This window comes from Leptonychotes weddellii, chromosome 3 (genome assembly GCF_054177405.1).
Source record: "Leptonychotes weddellii isolate Sample4059 chromosome 3, ASM5417740v2, whole genome shotgun sequence".
Lineage (NCBI taxonomy): Eukaryota > Metazoa > Chordata > Mammalia > Carnivora > Phocidae > Leptonychotes > Leptonychotes weddellii.
Window position 1 is genome coordinate 51,230,051 of NC_138371.1, and position 21,955 is coordinate 51,252,005.

General features: G+C 43.5%; 1 long non-coding RNA gene across 1 annotated transcript; it reads right to left on the bottom strand.

Annotated features, from left to right (window-relative positions):
* Positions 1-19,134: 19,134 nt before the first annotated feature.
* Positions 19,135-21,467, bottom strand: LOC145720516 (uncharacterized). The gene is made up of 2 exons (XR_014143515.1): positions 20,633-21,467; positions 19,135-20,177 (listed from the first exon to the last, which is right to left on the bottom strand). It is a non-coding gene; the product is annotated as an uncharacterized LOC145720516 (long non-coding RNA).
* Between the last annotated feature and the right edge of the window lie 488 nt (positions 21,468-21,955).

The following is a 21,955-nucleotide window of genomic DNA, read 5'->3' on the forward strand; positions in this document are numbered from 1 at the left end:
GACATGTCACTCTGTCCACATGATTTACCGGCCACCACCGCCACCACCCTTCATAAAAAAAGAATCACCCCTGAAATCAATGGGAGAAAATAAACTTGCTTTGGACGTGGTGTGATTCATTTCATACATTCACCAACAAACATTTACTAAGAAGCTCTTCAGTGTCCTTTGCTGACCAGCTCTATATGAGCAAGTTGGTAGGAAAAAGTGCTGCTAAAGAAGTTATTAAGGGACAAAGTTAAAATTGTAGCATTACGGGTATCATCTTCAGCCTCGGGGACAGAGTCGGGGAAGACACCTACCACCCACAAGGTGATTGATCGTTGACTGCGCCGCACTCAATTCCTTACATTCATTTTGTTATTTGATGGCCACAACAAAGCTGTTAAGTAGGACTCATTATTCTCGTTTTACAGATGAAGAAACTGAGGCTCATAGAGGTTCAGTAGCGTCTAGTAAATGGTGGCATGTGGATTCCAATTCCAGTCCTCTCCGTCCAAAGCCCGCAGGACAGTATTGCCTCTCTTCTATGGCCGACTCGCTCGTATTTGAGGCCATTTACTATTTAAGTCAAAAATCTAGGTGCCTGTCATATCACATGTGAGGGTTGAGTGAATATTTTTGAAAACAGGTCTGGAAGCTCAGTAAGGGAATTTTTTACATGCATATTTAAATGCAACGTTCACATGTATGTCCAAACATGTTAGTAACATTGTATAAGCTCCAAATCTCCTTCTTCGTGTCGTCTTTTACATCAGACCTCTCCAGGTGCCACAGACGTCATGTTTCAGATCCAAAAGGCGTTGCCCTTGCGGGCATTATGCTAAGTGAAATAAGCCAGACAAAGAAAGACAAATGCAGTACAATCTCACTTATATGTGGAATCTTAAAAAATCAGACTCATGGAAACGGGGATCAGATTTGTAGCTGCTGGGGGTGGGGGAGACTTAGGTGAAGGTGGTCAAATGGTACAAACTTCCAGTTATAAAGATAAATAAGTCCTGGGGATGTCATGTACAACGTGATGGCTATGGTTAACAATACTGTATTGGATATTTGCGAGTTGCTAAGAGAGTACATCCTACAAGTTCTCATCACATGTGAGAACTATGTGATTGGATGGGGACCCTATGGGAGGTGATGAATATTAACTAATCTTATTATGATAATCATTTTGCAATAGATACAAGTATTGAATCATTCTGTTGTACACCTTAAACATATACAATGTTGAATGTCAGTTACATATCAATAAAACTGGGTGGGGGGAGGTGTTGCCTTCCCCCCCCCCCCCAGATAGCACAGTTTTGCGTATGGTCCTATGGCAGCTGTGACAGTCAAGGAGCCCACAGACTTGATGCCTGCCAGGAATGTCCCTCCGAGGTCTGAGGCGCTGGTAGGGAAGAGGAAAGAGTGGGGGAGGAAAGGCAAAGCTAGCAAAGCATAGGGAGAAGCAAGGGAGAAGGAGAGAGAAAAGTGCTCTCCGGTCTTCCTCTCGCGTCCCTGTCGCCAGCACGGTGGTCACCTCACAAACAGTCAGCCGTGGGTCACCGTCTTCCAGCTGGCCTCCCCCACCACGGGCGGCTTTCAGAAATGAGCAAAAGAGGTGTGTGGGGGCAGAAGACCCAGAAATCTTGGCTTGTCATCTGAAACTTATGAACCCACGCAAACCATGAGCCTCTCTGGCTCTGTTTCCTCATCTGTTAAAATAAAATAACAAGGTGCATTCCACCCAATATTGAACATCTAATGAGACTGTGCATTTTCCATAGTTTTATTCCGTTATACTTGACATATGATAAACTAGACATATTTAAGAGAGAGTGCATTTGAGAGAGCATCTGTAAACCGGAGAAGTTTCATCTCCATCGGGCTTAGAGTCCCCAGTAGTCCCTAAATTTTTGAAGCCATTTCTGCCTAATTTTTAAAAGCCTTCATACCTGGGCTGCACCTTACCTGGTCAACCTCATTTCTCACCACTTCCTGATACAGTCACTCTGATACAGTAAGACCAGCCTTCTTCATTTAACATGCCTTTCGCTGGCTTTTCCCTCCAAGTTCCCAGCACTCGTGTGTCAGCACCTGGGTTCTCCCGCATTCATTCAGGCCCTGACTGAACACATACGCTCTGCCAAGCACCGTTCCAAGCTCTGGGGATGCTTCTGTGAGCAAGACAAGTTCAAGGACCTCCAAGGGAGCTCTCGGTAGTCTCCCTGGGGTTCTCTTGCCAGAATCATCCTTCCCTAGGCAAGTCCTCCCAGCTTCTGCTTCCCTCTCCTCTAGAAAACCTGTCTGAATTCCTATTAACTCATGATCCTGTCCCTCTTTTTTTCCTGCAGTGTGTAGGCTGTCTCATACGATTTGATGTATGTCATTTTATTTGGTAAAATTCTCACAGATGAAAGCACTACCCAGGAATCTATTTCTCCGCATCCTCATAATGAACACTAGACACATGAAATGCTTATTGATTTCAGAAGAGTGCATCAGAAAGGCAGGGCATGTGCGAGAAACTTCCTGAGAGAACAGGCGCACCCCCTCCCTCCCATCGCCCCTCTGTGTCACCTGCTCCGTGGGCTGGTTGGCGCCTTTGGAAGGGCAGCACTAGTGAGGACAGCTGATTCACAGCTTGTCCAAAGCCAACCACAGGGGAAGCCACGCTCAAGGACATGTTCCTGCCGCTAGTGAAAGACGAGTGTCTCCTAGCAACCAGATTCCAGTGGCTTCCTGGCCTCAGGAGCCTGCCCCTGCTCACTGCTTTGTTGCCTCAAGTTTTGCATTTTGGCGTTGCAGATCATTGCATTCATTCTAGCTTCCAAAACTTTAGGAAGAATGTCTGATCCGCAAGCTAGCTGACTAGATTAGCTCTGAGAACCATTTCATTCATAACATCCTTTCGGTAATCATATAACTTTCATGGAACAGAATGTGTGGTCTTAAGCTTCAGAAGGGTGAATACATTTTTTAAAGCTTTTATTTATATCAGAGCAGCTGGTTTGAAAGATACATAAAAAGGAAAAAGCATACATTCTTTCCATCCAATAACCAAAAAGTACTCAGATGTTTTCAAAAAAGATACACTATCATTCAAAACCTGTTACAGCAATAAACTTTAACTTGGCAAATTCACAGATGCAGAAAGAAAGGCAAGACAAATTTGAAGAAAGTGACTCGAGGTCCTTAAAAGTTTTGATGGCTTAAAATTATGTCTGCTGCAGTATGGCCTCAGCCGCAATTCTTTCAGCGTTCTTTCTAGAGATTTCCAGCCTCAGCTCTATTGTATGTAGTGCTACAGTTTTAAACTAGTAGGATTGAATTTCGCAGCTGCTGTTGCCTTTTTAGTTTTCTCTTGTTCTAATAGAATATTCGTCAAGACACAGCAAGGTACTCATTCATTTAAAAACATTTATTCAGACTTCCTAGTGACAAGCTCTAAAACAACTCTAAATAATGGCCTTAACTCCCCAAGCCCCATAAAGGTGAGTTAAAATTTAGACTACTCTTCTCCTTCAAAAACAGCAACTCAGAGACTGAAAGGTGAATGAGGTGCCTAAGTCATGTGCCAAGAGGACTGGTAAACCCAGAGGTCTTCCCCAGCAAAACCCAAACCACCGCTGCTTGGCATTGCCCTTGATTCGCGAGCAGCAAACTCAGGCTTACAGAGCCCACTGCTGCATTCATACAGCGAGCTTGGTCTCTGTCCGGTCATGAGTCCTTTGGAGGCATCTCTCCATTTCCTCTCCCTTCCCTTCCCCTCCTCCCAGCAATAAGAGTCACAAAGTCTTGAGTCAAAGATTAGTTCTATTTTGATGGTGGTGGACTCTCACTAAACCTCTTGAGAAGAAAACTCCCACGTTTACCAGCTAGCTGCCATCGCCTTGCATTTTTCCATCATCCGCTTGAGAAATCTATCTGCGGATGGATTTTTACTAAAACCGTGTTGAATATTCCCTAGGCCAGGCCAACTTACGAGCTCTCGGATGTGCTCTCTCGGGGCTCTGTGCACATTTGTTTTAAGGGTGTAGAATTAATCGTGTGATTAAAGCAATGCACCCCTGCCTCACCCTTGGCTTGCTCATTAAGTGACTTTATATGTGGATCAAGGCTTTTCTTATTGCCTCAGGTAGTTCTTCGTTCCCCGAAATTGTCAGGACACGCACCAATTATCTTCAGAGGATGAATATCTTTAAAGCCCACGAAGAACTTTTGGTGAAAAGAAAAACTTACTCTGCCCCCACCCCTTGTCTGAGTTCCGCTTTCTTGCCCTTTTACCCCCATGCGACTCCATTCACGTGCTGTGTTAACACCAGTTCAGGTAAATTCAGCATCATCATGGCTTTTCAAGGGGTGGGGGGCAACTAACCCTGACTTCTCTGCAGGCCCTTTTTAAACACCTACTTGTCGTCGTGGAATGAGCCGGGGACAGGCCCTGGGAGGCAGGCCCGTGTCTCACTCCCCTGAGCCTGGCATTCAAATTTCTGCACGAGACACAGATGATTCAAGGCTGGGTTTCAGCCTTAATCATTTCCATTTTCACCATGGTTTACACAACAGTTGTAAATGACCAAATTGATTAGGGGCTCTAAAAGCCAAACAGACTGGGAGGCAGTGTAGGATAGTGGTCGACTAACTGCATAGCTTTTGCATTCCCCTAGACCTGGGTTAGACAGCCGGATCTGTCATTTACTGGCTGTGTGACCTTGGGAAAGTCCCTTGACTTCTCTGAGCTTCATTTTTCCTTACCCGTGAAACAGAGATTGATAACTACCGGTATGGAGGTCAGTGAGAGGAGGAAGTAAAATAACATATCAAAGAATTTAGCACAGTGCCTGCGATTGCTATTTATTAAATAATAGATTATACTAGAGAGTGCTTTGATATGTGTTGGTATATTAGCTTATGTCATCAGTTTTCTGTTACTTCCATACAAAGCACTGTGCTGAGTATAGGGCTTCCCCCCACCCCCCAAATTTGAACCCTCTCTTTCCCCAAAAACTATAACCTAATTGCTAATTGAGAAACAATACAGAAACCCACAGGAAGAGTAAAAGAGAAGTTGGACACAACGTTTCCTGGAGTGCTGTCCATTCTCAGTAGCGTCAAGTCGATCTGAGGCTGATGCATGTGTCCTCATCGGTCCCACCTGAACAACCGGAGCATGAAACAGCCTCAATCCTTATCCAGCAAGTATTTATTGACATCTACTACATGCCAGGCATGTGCTAGGTGATGGATACGTCAGTCTTCCTGAGGTTTTAAGTAGCATTCAGGGTCTGTTCTAAATATTTCATTTAAATTAACTCTTTCAACCCTTCCACCCTTCAAAAGTGGGGGGAAGGTACTAGCATTAGTCCCATTTTACAGATGAGGATACTAAGCCCAGAGAGGTAATTTGTCCAAGGCTGCACAAGTAATATGCAGAATTGGATCAGGACCGAGCAAAGTGGGACTAGGGGCTGTCCTCATAATCCCCATCCTTATTGCTGACTGCGCTTGATCATCTGAGGGGCCAATTTCATGCCTCTGGCCTGGTTTGTTTACTCCTCTTTTTGCTGATAGGATTGGGGCTTCATTCTTTCCTTTCCTCTCCCCTCTGAATACCTCAGAAGGGGCTATAAAATCCCCACGGTCACTAGTTAGACCAAGCTGGGTGTCATCAGTTATCACGTTCAAGGCAATCTTTTGCTCTTTTGCATAAGAACTATAAACATACTTTGATGAATTAAAAATATCTACCTTAGGGGAGGTTTATTTCATAATCGAATAAAACAGATTTCTAATTTGAAGGATATGACAGCCTTTGAAGTATTATTTAAATTGTCCTAGACACAAATTACTTATAAAATTGAACTGTCACTTTATAGCAGAATTAAAATTAATACGCTCCTCTTGATTCTGGCACGTGGGCATAAATTCCCTTATGTAAAAAGCTCTGAAATTTGGAGGGCTAAAATCTGCACCCTTTTCTCTGTCTGCTCTTGTGTCTGCTGGTAAAAGGCAAAGAATACAAACCATCAATAACAACCAGAGTGAAGGAAGAATGTTTACTCAGAGCCAAATGTCACTTTCTTTCCGAGTTCTTCAGCTATGGTTAAAAAAAAAAATCATTAAAAAAGAAAAAAGAAAAAAAGGTCTCCTATTTGCGAATGGAAAACACTGTAAAAAGAGAAAAATGGCTACCCCAGTAGTCTCAGGATGTAAATTTTTCTTAAGGGATGGGTGCTATCCCCATACGCTCTTTGCAGAACCTAGACCATCCTGCACACGCAGTAGACCAGGCACTAAGTTTCATCCATGGTTAGCAAATGACATACAAAGAACAAAATTGCTCCCTTGAAGTTGAAATCAAAGAGCCCTGGTGAGCAGCCGTACATCGGAACGGGAGGGTACACACATGTGTGTGATGGAGGCAATCCAGAGAGAGGGGCATGCTTCCCAGGGGTTGTTTTAAACAATGACAGACTGCAAAATCTGAATGTGATGTGTTGCAACATGAAACACACACACACACACACATATGCACATGCTTGCGAAAAATATCACCAAAGTCCCTCACAGCCAAAGTTTAGAAGAACACGTGCTCTGGACATAGCAACAGTAATTCCAAAAATCACTCCATTTATGATTCCATTCCTCATCTCTTTGATCACTTTGGCACATTATTCAGGAAATAACAGAAAGAGAAATATGAAGCTGGAGACAGAAAATTTAATTATAAAACAAAACCACCCACCTTGTTTTCAGGGTCAGGAAGTACAATGGCCTTCTTTTGCAGCAAGAATGAACTTAACACCAGTGTGCTAAATGATCATGTATATATTTAAAAGAAAAGGAAACGTTTTGTTTTTTTTTTTTAAAAAAGAGCTGCAATATCTCAGTCCTCATAGCAAGTCTTAACAAAAATAAAAAAAATTTAAAAAATAATAAAATAAAATAAAAGCAGCATACTGTGGTTCTTTGGCACAAGGCAGAAAGGGGAGTCCTTAAGTCACTATTCCCCTGTTTTGCGAAACAAAACAAAAAGCAACAGCAAAAGGTGCTGTTTGGCAGGAGGGGAAGGACCTTAAAAACACCTCGTGCCCTCCTGGGTCCCTCCCAGCGCCTTCCCTCCGTCAGGGCTGTAGAAGCCGCAAAGATCAACACCAATGTCACCATCGGCTGCTTAAATGCCACAAAAGTACACTTAGAAATGAGAGGAAAGTGACTGACACGAATATGCTGAGCCAGCCCCACTGCCACTAGAACAGCTTTAAATGCCCACACAAGGAGAATAAAAAGAAAAGCACATTTTGCAATAGAATAAATTCCTTTTTTTTTTTTTTTTTATTGAGACCGCGGAAAGTCACATGACCCTGCATGTAGCCTTTTAGGAAAGCAACCGAAATGGTAAAGCAAGGCGCGGGGGCTGCCTCCTTCCTCCCGCCGCCGCCTCTCAGCCCATCCCGCCGCGTGTCCGCATTCTTCTGGGCTCATCTGTGGAGCTATTAAGTGGGATAATCCCTCTGGCCTTTGATACATTTCTGGACATGATTATTTCATTACTCGCAGTATATCAGTAGGATCATAATAAAAAGGACTTCTGACAACCTGCCAAGAGTTTTGTGGCCTTGTAAACACAAAAGTGCTCTAATAAAATTTTATTAAGTGTTAAAAAGTCATAAAAAGTGAAATAACATAAACTACAAAATTTACTGTCCTCAGCAAATGCTGAAAATATCGTCCACAGTAAAATTAAATTAGCATGTAATAGACAGAGGAGCAGTGTGGAGTGGATTTAAAAGAGGATCCAGGGAAAATGACACTGTAACCCAATCTGGGTCACGGGGATTTAATTCGGATTCTTCTGCCTAAATGTGAATAAATGTGCTGATTACAGACAAGAGCTCCGGGGTTACTGGAGTCTCACACATTGTCAATACTTTGGGAGAAATAATAAATTGCAGATTGTACTGAGCTCGGAGCCCGAGCGAGCGCGGCGGGGAGCGGCCGAGGGGCAGGGCGTCCACTAGGGTGCGCTGCGAGACCGGGAATCCCCGCCACGCGCCCACGCGGCCGCGCCGCCCCAGCCGCGCGCACACGCTCTGCCCTCGCCCCCCTCCAAATCATATTTACAGTTCCTCTTTTTTTTTTTCCTTTTCCCCCCTTTCCTGTGACATTTACTCCAAATCGGAAAGTCAAGTGTAAGTCGAGCTTCGTCGCAGGCGGCCCTGGGTCTCCGCTTTCAGACTCGGGGTCCCGGAGTGGGGCGCGTTGCCCCGACGCTGCTAACCCGGGGGACGGAGTGGGGACCCCCCCTCCCCCCCCCCAGCCCAGCGCCGCGGGCCCGGCCGCTCCGCCGAGGGAGGTCGAGGAGCGCGCGAGGCCCACGGCCGGGGTGCACCGGTGCGCTCTGAGAGCGGCGGGTGGCCGGCCTCGCGGCGGGTTCAAGTGCATGCCCGTGGTTGGAGCCCGCGGCTCTGCGAGCGAGTTCTCCCCCGCTCAGCGCCCTCTCGGGGGTTCAGTGTGCCCCGCCGCTCCCGGGACCCCTCTCTCGGCCCTCCCAGCCGCGCGGAGCCGCCGGCCTGGGGCCCGAACCCGGGCGCGCTCCTCCCCGGCCACGGCCCACGGCGCGGGGCTGTCCAAGAGCAACGTGGAGCCTCCGCCTGGAAAAGAAGTCCGACTTCCTCTCCACGCTGCTCCGGTGCAATCTGGAATCGGCAGGAAATGGCTCGAACACCCATCCCGCGCCTTTGCCGTCAGGCCTCGCTTTGCTGAAGGGAAGCGGCTCCCACCAAAGTCTTGCCACCCCCTCCCCCCCGAAAGACCCGCGCAGGTTTGTAAAGAAGGGTGCGAGAGCTGCAAAGTATTTGTCTTCTAGGGAGAGAGATGTTGGTGACGGTGCCCAGTGAGAGATGCGGCGCTTTTGAGGTCGAGCTCATCAGTGGGCCGCATCTTGTTTTGTAGTTCCAAAATAATGCCAACGCGCCCATCTGAGGAGTCACTATTAGGAGCGTATTGCTGAGAAGTTAGTGAAACAGCAAATAAATGGGAGTGACATTTCGTGGCATCATTTTTCTTCAGGGATGTTCAAGGTTTTAAGCTGCATTTAACACTTAGCTACATCTTGCCAGAAAGTAAACATTTTAAGTCAACCGGTTGCTAAAGCTCAGAAGAGGTGAGTTAAGTGACCGCATTAAGATCCTCCAGTTTCCTGTTGAGCCTCGCACAGGTTACTAGGATGAGGATGCCTGCTATTTGTGGTTTGACAGACGCCAAGAACAGTTGATTCTGATGTGCCAAGGTAGCGCGTAAAGCAAATGGAGCACCCAAGGATCTTTCTGATAAGCAATGTTCACTTGACACTTCTAGCCCCAAATAAATATAACTTATTTATAGTGGGAGTTAGAGCCCCATGTTTTAGATTTTTTTGTTGTTGTCGTTATGACTTATATGAAAAAAATGTGGTTTTTTTTTAACAATTAAAAAAAAAATCCTGTTTATTGTCATTTGCGAAGTATTGAATTTGAACTAGCCTGGACTGGATCATTGGAGTTAAAAAAGCAAACAAGTCCATTTAAATGTGGTTTGACATTTGCCGTCAAAGGATTTGAGACCTACTAAAAACAGAATTAAAAGGAATGGATATAAATAAAAAATTCCTTTTTGACTCCATTCGCCTGCCTGGGGGGAAGGGACAGAAGACATGTCAGCGGCCCAGTCTGTGAGCCATTCCCAGCAAACAGCAGTTGTAAATGTGGTCGGTCAGTGTTGCCTTTGAAAACGAAGGGCAGGTACGTTTATGGAAGTACAGAAACAATTATTTTATCACATACAATTTTCTCAGGAGTTCAGACTAAAAGTTTTGTATTTAAAATTTTATGATAAACGTTTTTTCATTGATCTGTGAATTCCAAAAGGAAACTTTATACTCGTATTATTTTGTTCTGTTTTCACCTTTCAGATTGAAGTTCGTCTGTCCTTCAGAAAAAGCATTTTCATAATTATTAAAAACACCACATCACGACTAGCATTTTTATTTCTCTTCAGGTAGATAAATGATTGGTGTAGGTAATTTTTTAAAATTTTAAACAAGATTAGTACAACCCTACTCAAGGAGTTTAGTGGACGGGAGAGGGTTTCCAAACCCATAAATGCAGTCCATATAAAATTGTAATATCAAAGGTTTTTTGTATAGAAACTTGGGAATTAACACATTTTACATGAATATAAAAACATGTCTTAAAGGGGTTCTTCCACACTATTTCCCTCTTTCAGAAAAACATCAGAGACTGTTTTCCATTCTCTAGAACCACTATAATCATGTATAAGAAGATTATTACATAACAACATTTCTGTCAAGATGGTGGATACTTTTGAATGTATTCGAAGGAAAAAGAATATTCTTGGCCCTTGATATGTTGGAGGTACTTGAAAAGGCAAGAAGTTTGTAAAAATATTTTACTACTGTAATCTATAAGACCATTAAAATGCGCAAGTAGTTATATTCTAAGTGACTGAGAAGTATTTTTTCCAACCACTTTTTTAACTTTGAAATTTTTGTGTGTACTTTAATTAGTGCCTTTCTTTTAAATGTTCCAAGAATTGTATTATATTAGCTGTATGATAATAGTGTTATGGGACTTTCTTGTTTTCATTTGAGAAAAATTTTATTTAAACCTTTTTTTATATAAACCAATGGATAAATGTGAGCATGTGCCCTGTTGAAGTAAAAATCAACCCAAGTTCATTTTTCTCTTCAAAATTTGACATTGATCCTGATCTCACAGTTTTCATGCACTCAATCTGCTACTGAAATCAATTTGGACATGCCAGTTTGCAGGAAAATTTTAAGACAGCGCAACTTGTACGTGGAAGAATGTATGTTAAGGTAGGAAATAGCTAATAGCCGAAATTAAACCAGGACGTATACGTGTAGCATTCACTCATTTGGATGGTAATTTTAAAGGCACTTTTGCACTCAGGAAGGATTTCCTTGTTCTGTGTATTTATGAATATCTAAATTGTGCTACACTGCAACTTAAAAACTCCATAACCAGATACCGAATTTATGTATTTTTAAGGTGACTGAGGCTAAGGATATGAGAAGCAGATTGGCTTCATGAAAGAAAGCATTTAAAATTATATTTTAAAATATAAACTTAATTTTGGTTTCTGACAGAAATCTTGTGGCCAGCTCATCAGTTTTCCAGATCAGTTTTAAAGCAGCATGTAAAAACTACCTTTTCCACATTAGAAGTTCATATTTAAGTTTCCTGAGCTGCAAAATCACTCTAAAACAGAGTGGTTTACGTTAAGGGCCATTTCATGTGTTGGTCCCATTGATTACATATGAATGTATAAAAATCTTGTTTAAAGACCAGTAAAAGTGAGGAAATTCCAAGTCAAGCTGGCTAATTCCATTCATAATTCATCCCGAGTGCCTAACTTAAGAAACTTGAAAACAGTTTATAGCTATACATACAAAATCAGTTGACTTGCTTTGTAAGCGGGGAAGCAGCGTCAACTTTGACCTTGTTGTTCAGAGAGGCTTACGTTGATAAAACTATGGAATGTAGGTTAAGCTTTTTGGTGACGGGAATTTTCCAACCTCAAACCTTTTCTGATTTTCACTTTTTGAAAATGTAAACACAGAAGGACAACTTTTGTGTTGTGAAATGGGATTGCCTTTCACCCACCCATTTCCTTCCCGCTTGCACCTTTGTTCAGTAATTCTTCTGAGTGCTGGGAGAACGAGAGGCCCCGCAGGGAGAAAAGAGCCCGAGCTGTGCTCTGTCCCCTCAGCCATGCCCGTCCCCAGCCCTTTCATTCTGAGAGAACTGGACAGGAATTGAGTACTCATTCTGACATGGTGCAGTCTGCTGCGTCCACGGCCCTCAGTGCTTTTGGGGATTGGCAAGACCTCCATTAAGACGTGGCACTCGGAGCGGGGAGAAACGAATCCTGAGCCTCGATATTGGGGAGCTTCCAGGCTGTCCTTCAGACCTGAAGTAATCATCTGCTCCTTTTCCAAGGCCGCACCGTAGGCCGATGCCTTCCCTTGGTTTTCATGTTCAGGAAGACGTTAAAACATTTTCATAGTTTCTTAAAAATTCTCAGCCATTGTAATTTTAAACCAGACCAATTTTAAGAGCAAAAACTAGCCCAGAGAGAGTCTTTACATAGTAACTTCAATCGGATGTGAACTCAAGCACCTTTTTAAAAATAAGATCTTGAAAGGGTGAGTTGCTGGTGGAAAGGCTACCTTCTACGTAGCGTAGGGATCCTCAGGACCAGTTAATATCCACCAAACACGCGTCATTAAACTGGAACAAACATGACCCTGAATTACTGGCTCCCCGTTTTCCTGAATGTAGGTCATTTTGTGCCCTTACAATTTAATGTTTGAAGGGATTTCCTGTCTTTGAAGTGCAGCGCTTTGTCACCTGTTTGGATAGCCTCCTTAAAAGTAAGGGCTCTGTTCCTACTTTGAAAGACTTAGTGACTCCACGTCCCCTGACTAGAGTTTCCCAGATCACTAAAGGCAGTGTATCTGCAGGTGAGGGTGTCTCCTTTACAAGTCAGTGCCTGCAGATCCCATACTCCAGACTTGGTTTCTCAAGGTCAGAGCCTACAAGAAAAGCCCGGAGCTATCCATTCACCTGGGCGAAGCCATAAAGAGGTAAGCTTTCATAATGAGGAGCCATATATCAAAATTCTTAGCTTTTGAGAACTGGAATAACTAGTGTGCAGGCATTGGAGTCTCATGCTAGAGCAAAGGACAATAACTGGGGCCAAATGTGCCTAGTGGGTGACACCCATTTAAGTAATGACCCACACTGAAATGTGCCTTTAAGAATGTATTATTTTTAACTTAAGAATGTATCTTATTTTGTCACCTTGTATTATAGGGGTCCTACAGTTAAATATTTTTAGTGAAAACGTGTGTATTGAATAAGTAAATGTCACTCACATTGAACAATATGTAGGAGACAGCTATGAGTTGGTTCTGGGAACTGTAGGTATGCTTATTTTTACCAAATGATGCAACATGAGCCAAACCTCTTGATAAACTATAGCACGCCCTACAGATGAAAAGCTATTTGCAGATATTTAAGTGACCATTTACCCTCAGCCCGTGCACCAACTAACCTGTTAGGTAGGCACATCTACCGACTTGTCGCCTTGAAGATTCAACTTGTTCTCTTTTGGAGCGCTTCACTAATTGTTGGAAAGCCTGGACACAAATCAGGGATCATCACAGTAGCCCTCACCGAGAGTGTTTTCATCTTAATATGAAATAAACTGTCAGAAGTTTATGAATTGGGCGGGGGCTTTCTTTTCAAAGAACTGGATTCACGTATGCATGAAATTAAGACATTCTGGTAAGTGAGAGGGAGAAAATAAAGATAGATTCCTACATAGTTTCGGCTTAAGGTCACAATCAAACAGAAGAAAGTGGACAGAAGCTGAGCTGCTTAAAGGAAGGAGTATGAGGCTAAGTCTGTATCTCCTTTTTTGATAATGAATTGAAACGCAATTGTGATGTCTAGACATTTTCTTTTGGTGGGTATTAATCACCCTGATTCATTTGATTTCTTGGGAAGAAACTGTAGCCATTATAACTGAGTCCACCCTACTGGGTTGCTTGCTAGCTAGTGCCACAGGAATCGTCTAGAAGAAAACATCACCTTCACAAAGCATGCATCTGAAGGGTACACCTCTCGTGCCTCTCACGAAGCAAGTGGTACCCTGTCCAGCCGAGGAGGTAGACTCAGGTTCATGCATTTGTCTCAGGTTTTTGGTGGTCTTCTCCCTGGTCCTTGCTCTTAGCAAATATAAGCCAAGTCATTTGTAGGGTGTGTGTGTGTATCAGAATGGATTCTGTAGCTACCAAATGAAAATTCTGACTTTAGTCACACACTCCTGCACCTTTCACGTGGGTAAAATGTTCCAATTATTTCTTGATTACATCACGGATGATATGAGGACAAGACAGGTGGAAACAGGATACAGAGCAGCTGAGTATCTCTGCAAACTCGGAGCACTTAAAAACACTCTGAAGTCATACAGCTGCACTTTCTTTTTTTAATTGTCTTCAGTAAAACTCCAAAAACCCCGCAATGTCTACCCTAAAAGCGCCAGGGTATTTTAATTGGGTAATAACCATCCATATTTTCCTTCTGATAAATTAAAAGGAATTAAGAATGAAATTTTATGATGATTATAAACTGTATTACTGACCCAAGGGACAAGAACAGTTACGAAAAATATGTCCTACATATTTGGCATGAATATGAATTTAGACTTCTAAACCATTCATCTTAAATGCTCAAGCAACTTATTAAAGCTTATAAAATAGTACTCACATAATGATAAGAGGGTAACATACAATCATGATTGAGATCATGTCATCAATATTGCAGTGGGCTCCATGCCAAATACTGAAGCTGACTTGGTCTTTGCCTGTTGGGCTTCTGATAAAAATATAAAAGAGGTGAAAGAGGTAACAGATCTTGTGTAGCTGAGATCCCTGTTTGGTCAATAATATGTTTTAAAAATGCTTTTCACGCATCACATCTTTTCCCCTTCACCCCCTCCTGCTCTCTCCCTCCCCCCCACCCTTCCTTTCTCCTCCGATTAAAATTACAAACCATGAGAGGGGAAAGTGATTTTTGGAAAGCGTGAAAAACTGGTGAATCGGATTTTGACTACTCAATATTGGGAGTGGATCTGGACAAAATGAAACTTTATAGCTAGCAGCTGTCTGAGGATGAGTTCAGCTCACATGAACATCGAATGAGGCTAACCTACCACGCTTGGCCCAGCTTTGGCCAGAGCCCAGGATAAGAGTCCTTTTTGAGAGCAAGAGCATTTCAAGCTTTGAGTCAGTGCTACCCGCCAGCCCTCAGGATACATGAACTCTCACAGTAAACTTCTGAATGAATTTAAGACCACTAGGGAAATTGCTAGATTTCCGCGATGTGGACAAAAACAGGCATGCTAAGTGGAGGGGCTGCGTGTATCTGAATGTTTCTTAGGCCCAGCCCTGCAGAGTCCTAGTAGGTACTATTGAGACACTTACTCTATGTTAGCCCAATTAAGCACTTTCGAATATATATTTAGCTGTAAGTGGCTTGTTCCACCGAAGTATTGGTACTTTTTAGCATGACCCGCCTCTGTTATGATGATAGAAAATCCCCAAGGATTTCACCTCTGCCCATGGGCTTGGATTTTGTTCCAGCTCCACCGTGTGACCTCTGGCAAGTTGCTTATCTGTTCTGAGCTTTAGTTTCCTCACTTATAAAATGAAGGCAGTGATCCCTCTTTGCAGTGTTATTGTATTAAATGACCTAATATTTGTAAGTTAATTTTAATTTATACATTAATTTATAAAGTGCCTGGCACACAGTTTGCAGTCCGTAAATATGTTACTGGAGTTGCCAGGAAAAAAACAGATTGAATCTTAGATCTCAGTTTTTCATTACCTAAAATTTTAGAGACTGTTCAAGGAAAAAGAGCAACTAAATGCACAGTTATAATAGTAGCCCCTGGTTTACACTCAGAAATGTAGCTCTGAATTCAAACTTGAGATTTCAGTGCCAGCCAGGCTTCCCTCTTCCCATCATAACTGAAGGAAAAAAAATTTTTTTTTGGTAACACAAAAGAACTTAATTCTTTTTACTCCAAGTGATTACCTTTTCCTAGACAAGTCAGGTTAAAAACTGAGCCAAGGGCCTTGAGGTGCGCAATTTACTTGGAGAAAGGAAAAAAATAAGGGAAAAGTGTTTGGGGCCCATGGGAGATGCAAGAATGACAGAGGTGGAGCTTTTTTCTCATTTGTATTTTACAAAACTTCTTGTGGGAAGTGGCTTTTATGGGCCAGGATTCATTCCTTGGTTAGTTTTTACGGCCACCTTGGGAACTCTGGAATATAAGGACCAGGAATAGAAATGCTGACACACCTGTAAGCAGAGTAGTGTGATTGGCACCCCCATCATGTTGTAACTGATACAGAAAATAAAACGGCGATAATTGCTGTCTAGTTGAGGCAACAGAGGACCTGCAATAACTTTTATGTCTGAGCAATATTGTAACAGTCTGACAAACTGTTTGATCTCCGTCAGCAGTGTGAAGCCCATTCATTGTCACTCTTAAGGAGGCCTAACTAAAACGTCATTAAATCTTCACGAAAAGATCGTTTACTGCAAAATACTGGGATTTTTCAACTGGAGTCAAGAGATATGACACGGTTTTATGTTGATCCACGCAATGGGCCTTAAGAGCCATTGAGAAGATACTGGAAGCATACATGAATGAAGTAATCAGTAATGAATCTGTTCATATTCTCAATATAACAACAGAAAGAAATGCTCTGACATCTTACTCCAGAAACAGAGGTGTTCCTACACGTGTCGCTCCATCACCTTGGATATCAAAACTGAACTGAGGTTTGCGGTCATTATGTAGTTGGCCCAACTTCACCGAATTTTGGGTTTTAGGTCTTACTGGATATTCTTGCCGCAATTGCCTCAGTTGGGATTTGAGACTTGCTTTTAAATTTTGGCTAGTTGGCCTTTGCTCTTTACAAGTGCCCAGTCATCTTAGCAGGCCTTCCAATTTTATTTTTTTTGATTACACTCAACTAAATTATAGTCAGATGATGCCTCTGAAGCTTAGTTTTTCCCTCTGGTTTTCCCTGCTGACCTACATATAGGTGCCTAGATGTCCTCATATCTAAAATATGTCTCCATAAAGAGTCATTCTAAGATTACAAATTATCAGTATCTATTCAATCATCTGGACGTATATCAACTGGTACATTTTGGAGGACTCTAGTTTGTTCTCAACCTTTTGTAGGTAGGTGTGGAGAAGGTGGGTAGGATATGGGGTCCTCGTTTGCAAGGAGAGGACATTCTACTTGGGGTAATAAAGGATCCGGTTATTTGAGAAAGTAGAGCATTAAGAGCTAAACTGTGTGGCGCATATCTCAGTGCTTTAGATCAAAGGAAAGAAATATCAAGGAGGACAGAAGGAGCTAGGAAATGATTCTCCACAAGAGGTGCATTTGCAACTGTGTTTGGGAAGGTGGGCAGCTTTGGGTAGATGAAAAGAACGTTTCCAATAAGGGGAACATGGTGGGTGAAAGTGCTGAGGCAGGAATGAGCTCAGCATGCTCCTAGAACTGTAAGGATTCCAAGAAATTGTGTTGCTGTGTTTACTAGTCCTGTTTGTCTGGAGCCAACCAGTTTTCTTAGGGACAGATTTGACAGTCTGCACGTACTGAGGTCTACTTCATTTTAGCTTTGTGTCTTGCTTCTCTCAAATTCGGTTAAAATGCTATAATGGATCATGTCATTTCCCTACTTAAAACCCTGGCGTGGCTCCCCATTGCTCAGTCTCCTCTAGACTGCTGGTGAGGCCTTCACGACCCAACCCTCCCCACCTTGAGCTTCATTGCACCGATGGCCCCTTCTTTCTTCTCACAACCTGTCATTAACCACCTAGAACCCACCATATTCTCTCTTGTCTCTGACTTCACATAGGCTCAGGTCTCAACTTGAATGTCCCTACTGCAGGGAGACCAGGTTAAGGCTCCCCTGCCATCTGCTGTCATAGCTAGCTCCCTGCAGGAAGCATATTTTGTCTTGATTTCTTAATATCTGTCTTTCCCACGAGACTATAAACTCCTTGCAATAAGAAAGCATGTTTGGTTGATCATGAGGGGCCAGCACAGAGCCTGGCCCCAAATCATGTATCCATTCATTCAAACCTCCCTATTAAACACCATGTGCCAGGCCCTAACGCAACAGGGAAAACAAGCAAAACCCCTCTGCTCTCTGTTTTTCTATTCTGCTTGGAGAAACACACACTAAAACTAGCTAAAAATAAAACGTATAGAATGTATATATTTATAGGCTAGCATAAACGCTTAAGAGAAAAAAAAGGCAGGAAAGGAAGATGGAAAGTGTCTGGTGCAGGAGGAGCTTTAGGTGGAGTGGCCAGGGAAGGCGTCCCTATGACAGTGACATTTGAAACAAGACCTGGGAGAGGTGAGGGCATGAGCTGTGCACATACCGGGAAAGAACAGGCAGACTGAAGAAGAAGTAGGTGCAAAGGCCAAGACTCACGTGCCCCAAGAGCAGTCAGAGGGCGGGGGCTGGAGCGCAGAGAGCGAGGAGAAGTGAAACATGAGGTCAGAGCATGAGGACGAGGACGGTGAGGGAAGGACATTAATCATGCACTTCAATACATGGGTATAGGACTGTTGTTTGTTCTTGTTATTACTTAATAATATAAGCACTTTGGACTGGGAGACCCAGAGAGACAAGCCTATGTCCTTTTCTGCTTTAAAGACTATTTTAAATGACAATTTCAATGACTTCAAACAATGCTAATAATTCAACATGGAACAAAGCTCAGCTATCATAAGCTGGTTGAGTAAGACGATACCAAGGCTAGCACCCCCCGGCGGGTCTGGAGCAACCTGCAGAAGGACCATACGTGACACAAGGAGCATATGACCCCGCCTCGTGTTTCTGCTGGAGCTTTATGCCTGGAGCTGAAAGAACAGGAAAGTGGTGACTTCAGTTACCCAAGATTTGTGTTGTAGAATCGACCTTCTCAGGGGAAGGCAGAGGAGCCGCATGATGATCGCGGGATAATGATACAGACAATAGTTGTGGTGATCTTGTTGTTTTGACCCAATTCTTTGTAGGCCTTGTTCTTGGCTACCACTGGTAAAATTAGCAATGAACGTAACTATTTTACAGGTGACAGCACCGTAGCGAATGAAACACACAGTGACTCTGAGCCCAGGGAAGGAGTGTTAGACCTGCCGGAAAAGGAACGCAAGCGGAAGAAATTTCTTTTTTGAAATCCCTCTCCACAGCCACAGACTCCAGAGCTCTTAAGCTGTGGGGGTCACACGGGTCCCGGCCGAGCAGGACCCCTGGCCCAGCCCGTGGCGCGGCTCGTCACTCAGCGCACCGGGGGGCTCCGGCCGCCCCCCGTGCTCAGCCCGCACGCACTGTACACCGGCCTTCCTTCCCTCACACTCGGCTGCCAGCCGTTTGGACCCCACGCCCGGAGCCTCCTGAGCCAAAGGCACACAGAAATCAGGGCTGAATGTACATCCTGTCTTTTTCAAAGTCGGCACTCTTGCCATGAGAACAGCCTTCCCACCGCAGGGCTCGGTTTCAGCTCCGTCACACCAGAGAGAAACAAATCGTGTTTGTCCAGAATCTAGACCACATCAGAATTCTCTGGCAGGGAGAGTATAAATGCCCAAGAGGAAGAAATAGTACTATAGGAAAAGCTATTTACGGGTGCTCAAGAACTTCATAACAAGACCATGTGAAATGTGAAAAGACAAAATATCCATGAGGAGATCTGGATGCTTCTGTTCCGCCCCGAGGCTCAGGCACAGTTTGGGAGGCGTTGACCGCTTCTCGACACAATGTTATGTCCTTGGCGTGTGATTGAAGTTTCGGCCCTTTCTTACTTTTCTCTGATCTCCACTTTTTGTCATTGCTCGTGAGAGTCGCTGAGCTTCAGTTTGGCCCGGAATCCTGTGGCATTTACGGCTACATGATCAAAGTCCGTTGCAGGCGTTTGGGCCGGTGCCAGCCAAGTTCAGGTTGTGCTTCACACGGGGCTTCTGGTGCCTCTCAGCCACGGGTGAGGGCTGACTGGGTTTGATCCTGAGCTGCACACATTGGGGGAGTCTCAGGTCCCTTGCTGATAAGCCCCGCTCGGTCGAGCTCTGCTTTAATTAAAGTGGCCCTTGGGTTGGTTCGATTTCCCATGTTTCAGCACCTCACTGGGTGTAACCTTATCTTCCCGTTTCGCAGGCGTGATGGATCTGAACGAGCACAGGTGAAGTTTGTCTTTGACTTGACAGCTGGATTGCTTCCAAGTTTCACAACCGCAGAAGAAAAGTCCCAAATCCCAGCTCTTCTTATCATTTGGCATTTTATGGAACAGCCACAGTGGGTGAGATGCTAATATGGTCAGATACGGTTCCAGTAAAATGAACTTATTGCTCCAAAGTGTGTGCATCTACTACGTGTCAGTGTGAGGAGGCAACGGACATCAATGAATGATAGATGCACTTGAGGAGTGAGGGCGAGACGGCTCCAAGAGACTTGGAAGAGGACAAGAGGCTGCCGCCAAGCATTCAGCTACTTAAATAAATGCATCTAATTGAAGGAGACACAATGTTTCATTACCTTTTGGGAAGAGTGTTCAGAGGAAAAAGGAGAAAGATAGCCCAGTGTCCCGAGGAGCCCAAGTCCTGCAAGAAGTTTCTCAAGTCAGTTTGAGACAATCTTTGGTAGCTGGTCACAATGCCCTTTTCCCTTTGTTTTACGTTTGCATTTCTCTCAAACATTTGTTTTTAAAACCAAGAAACTTCATCACCACCCCCACCTTTTGTTTTTTAAGTCATACTCATTAGCATACTAAGAAATTCGTTCGCAAAACCTACCCGCTCTGGGAATACAGCACGACCCAAGCTAAAGAGGGTGCCCTTGGAAGAGGTGCACCAGACACAAGGAGGGGTGTCACTCCAGTCATCAGAGATTGTGTGCGCGTGCATGTATGTGTGTGTGCATCCGCGTGTGTGCGTGGGACTTGACGTGTCATCTGTCCTTACCATGGTCTGCGTGGAGCGTCTTCTGATACTATTCAGTCTCGCTCTGCAGATTTCTAAATAACGACAGCTTCTCAGATCCTGTGATACCAGGGAAGAGTTGTTGAGGATAGGAGAAAGGGTATTTCTGTTCCCTGGAAAGGGATATCCTCCGCTACAGATAGTCAACATTTTTTCACATATTCATCAGTTTCTTGTGAGTTAGCTAGAGAGTATGACCATCTCTGAGAGACCTGGGTCCGAGGAGTAGCTTTGCCCTGACTAGATGTAGAGTCTTAATCCCGTTTCTTCGTTTGTCCACTGGAGTTATTAACACATCGTGGAATTGCTGCAGGTATTAAACAAGCTAACATATGCTTAGTGCATGTGTTATATGAATCATCAGCAGTCCACCGATGTATTTCATATTAAATTTTGTTTCTGTTATGATTCCTTATTTCAGAGATCAACAGACATGATTTTACAACATGCTAGAGCTCTTTAAACATGTTCCTCCCAAGACCATCGTTAACAAAGTGTACATTGCTTCTTTTATTCACCATCGCAAAGATAGAGCCAGGCATTCAGAGCAGTCCCTCTCAAGTGTCTCTCGGCTTGCAAAACCCAAAGAGGTTTATAAATATAGTCCCTGCTTTAAGGATTTTACTTCCTGGTTGTGGGTCTGTGATTATCCCGCCAGTGAAGGTCATAAGGATTTTTTCTTCTGAAAGGTAAAGGCATAGGTAAGGATTTGGTTCATTAGGGTGTCACATCTCTTTTACAAGGCCAAATATTTGTGAGTGATGCTGAGTTAGGAACTAGAAAATTGGCTTTCTGGCCTTCCTTGGCCCTGCCAGCCAAAAACATACCGTTGTATTTAAACAAGTTGATGATTTTTAATTTATTATACATTTAAATATCTGTTGAAATTTTTCTTATAAACATGCATTATGCTTCTAATAAACAGACTCAGAAAGTGAAAAATTGACATTTAAGTTTGACTTGGTGGCATTTAGCATGCAAACATTGGAATGCTCGCAAAACGAATTTTTGGATGCAAGCCATATGCAATAGAAGAATCGAGGAACCACATATTAAGGATGGATTATATATTCTGTTGCCATCCAGAAATTCTCTGCCGTGCTGCCCTGGGTAAGGGAGTGATGAGTGGCTGTTACTGATTACAATGACAATCCCGTTTTCACTGGGTTCTTTCTGTTTGGCTGATGTAAATGATTCACCACCACCTGGTTCCATCAGCTTACTGTGCAGTCACCAGCAGGCATGATGCTTTTCCTGCCAGAATCACTCTGCTAGGAGACCCAGATCTTTGGGCACAGTGAAAGC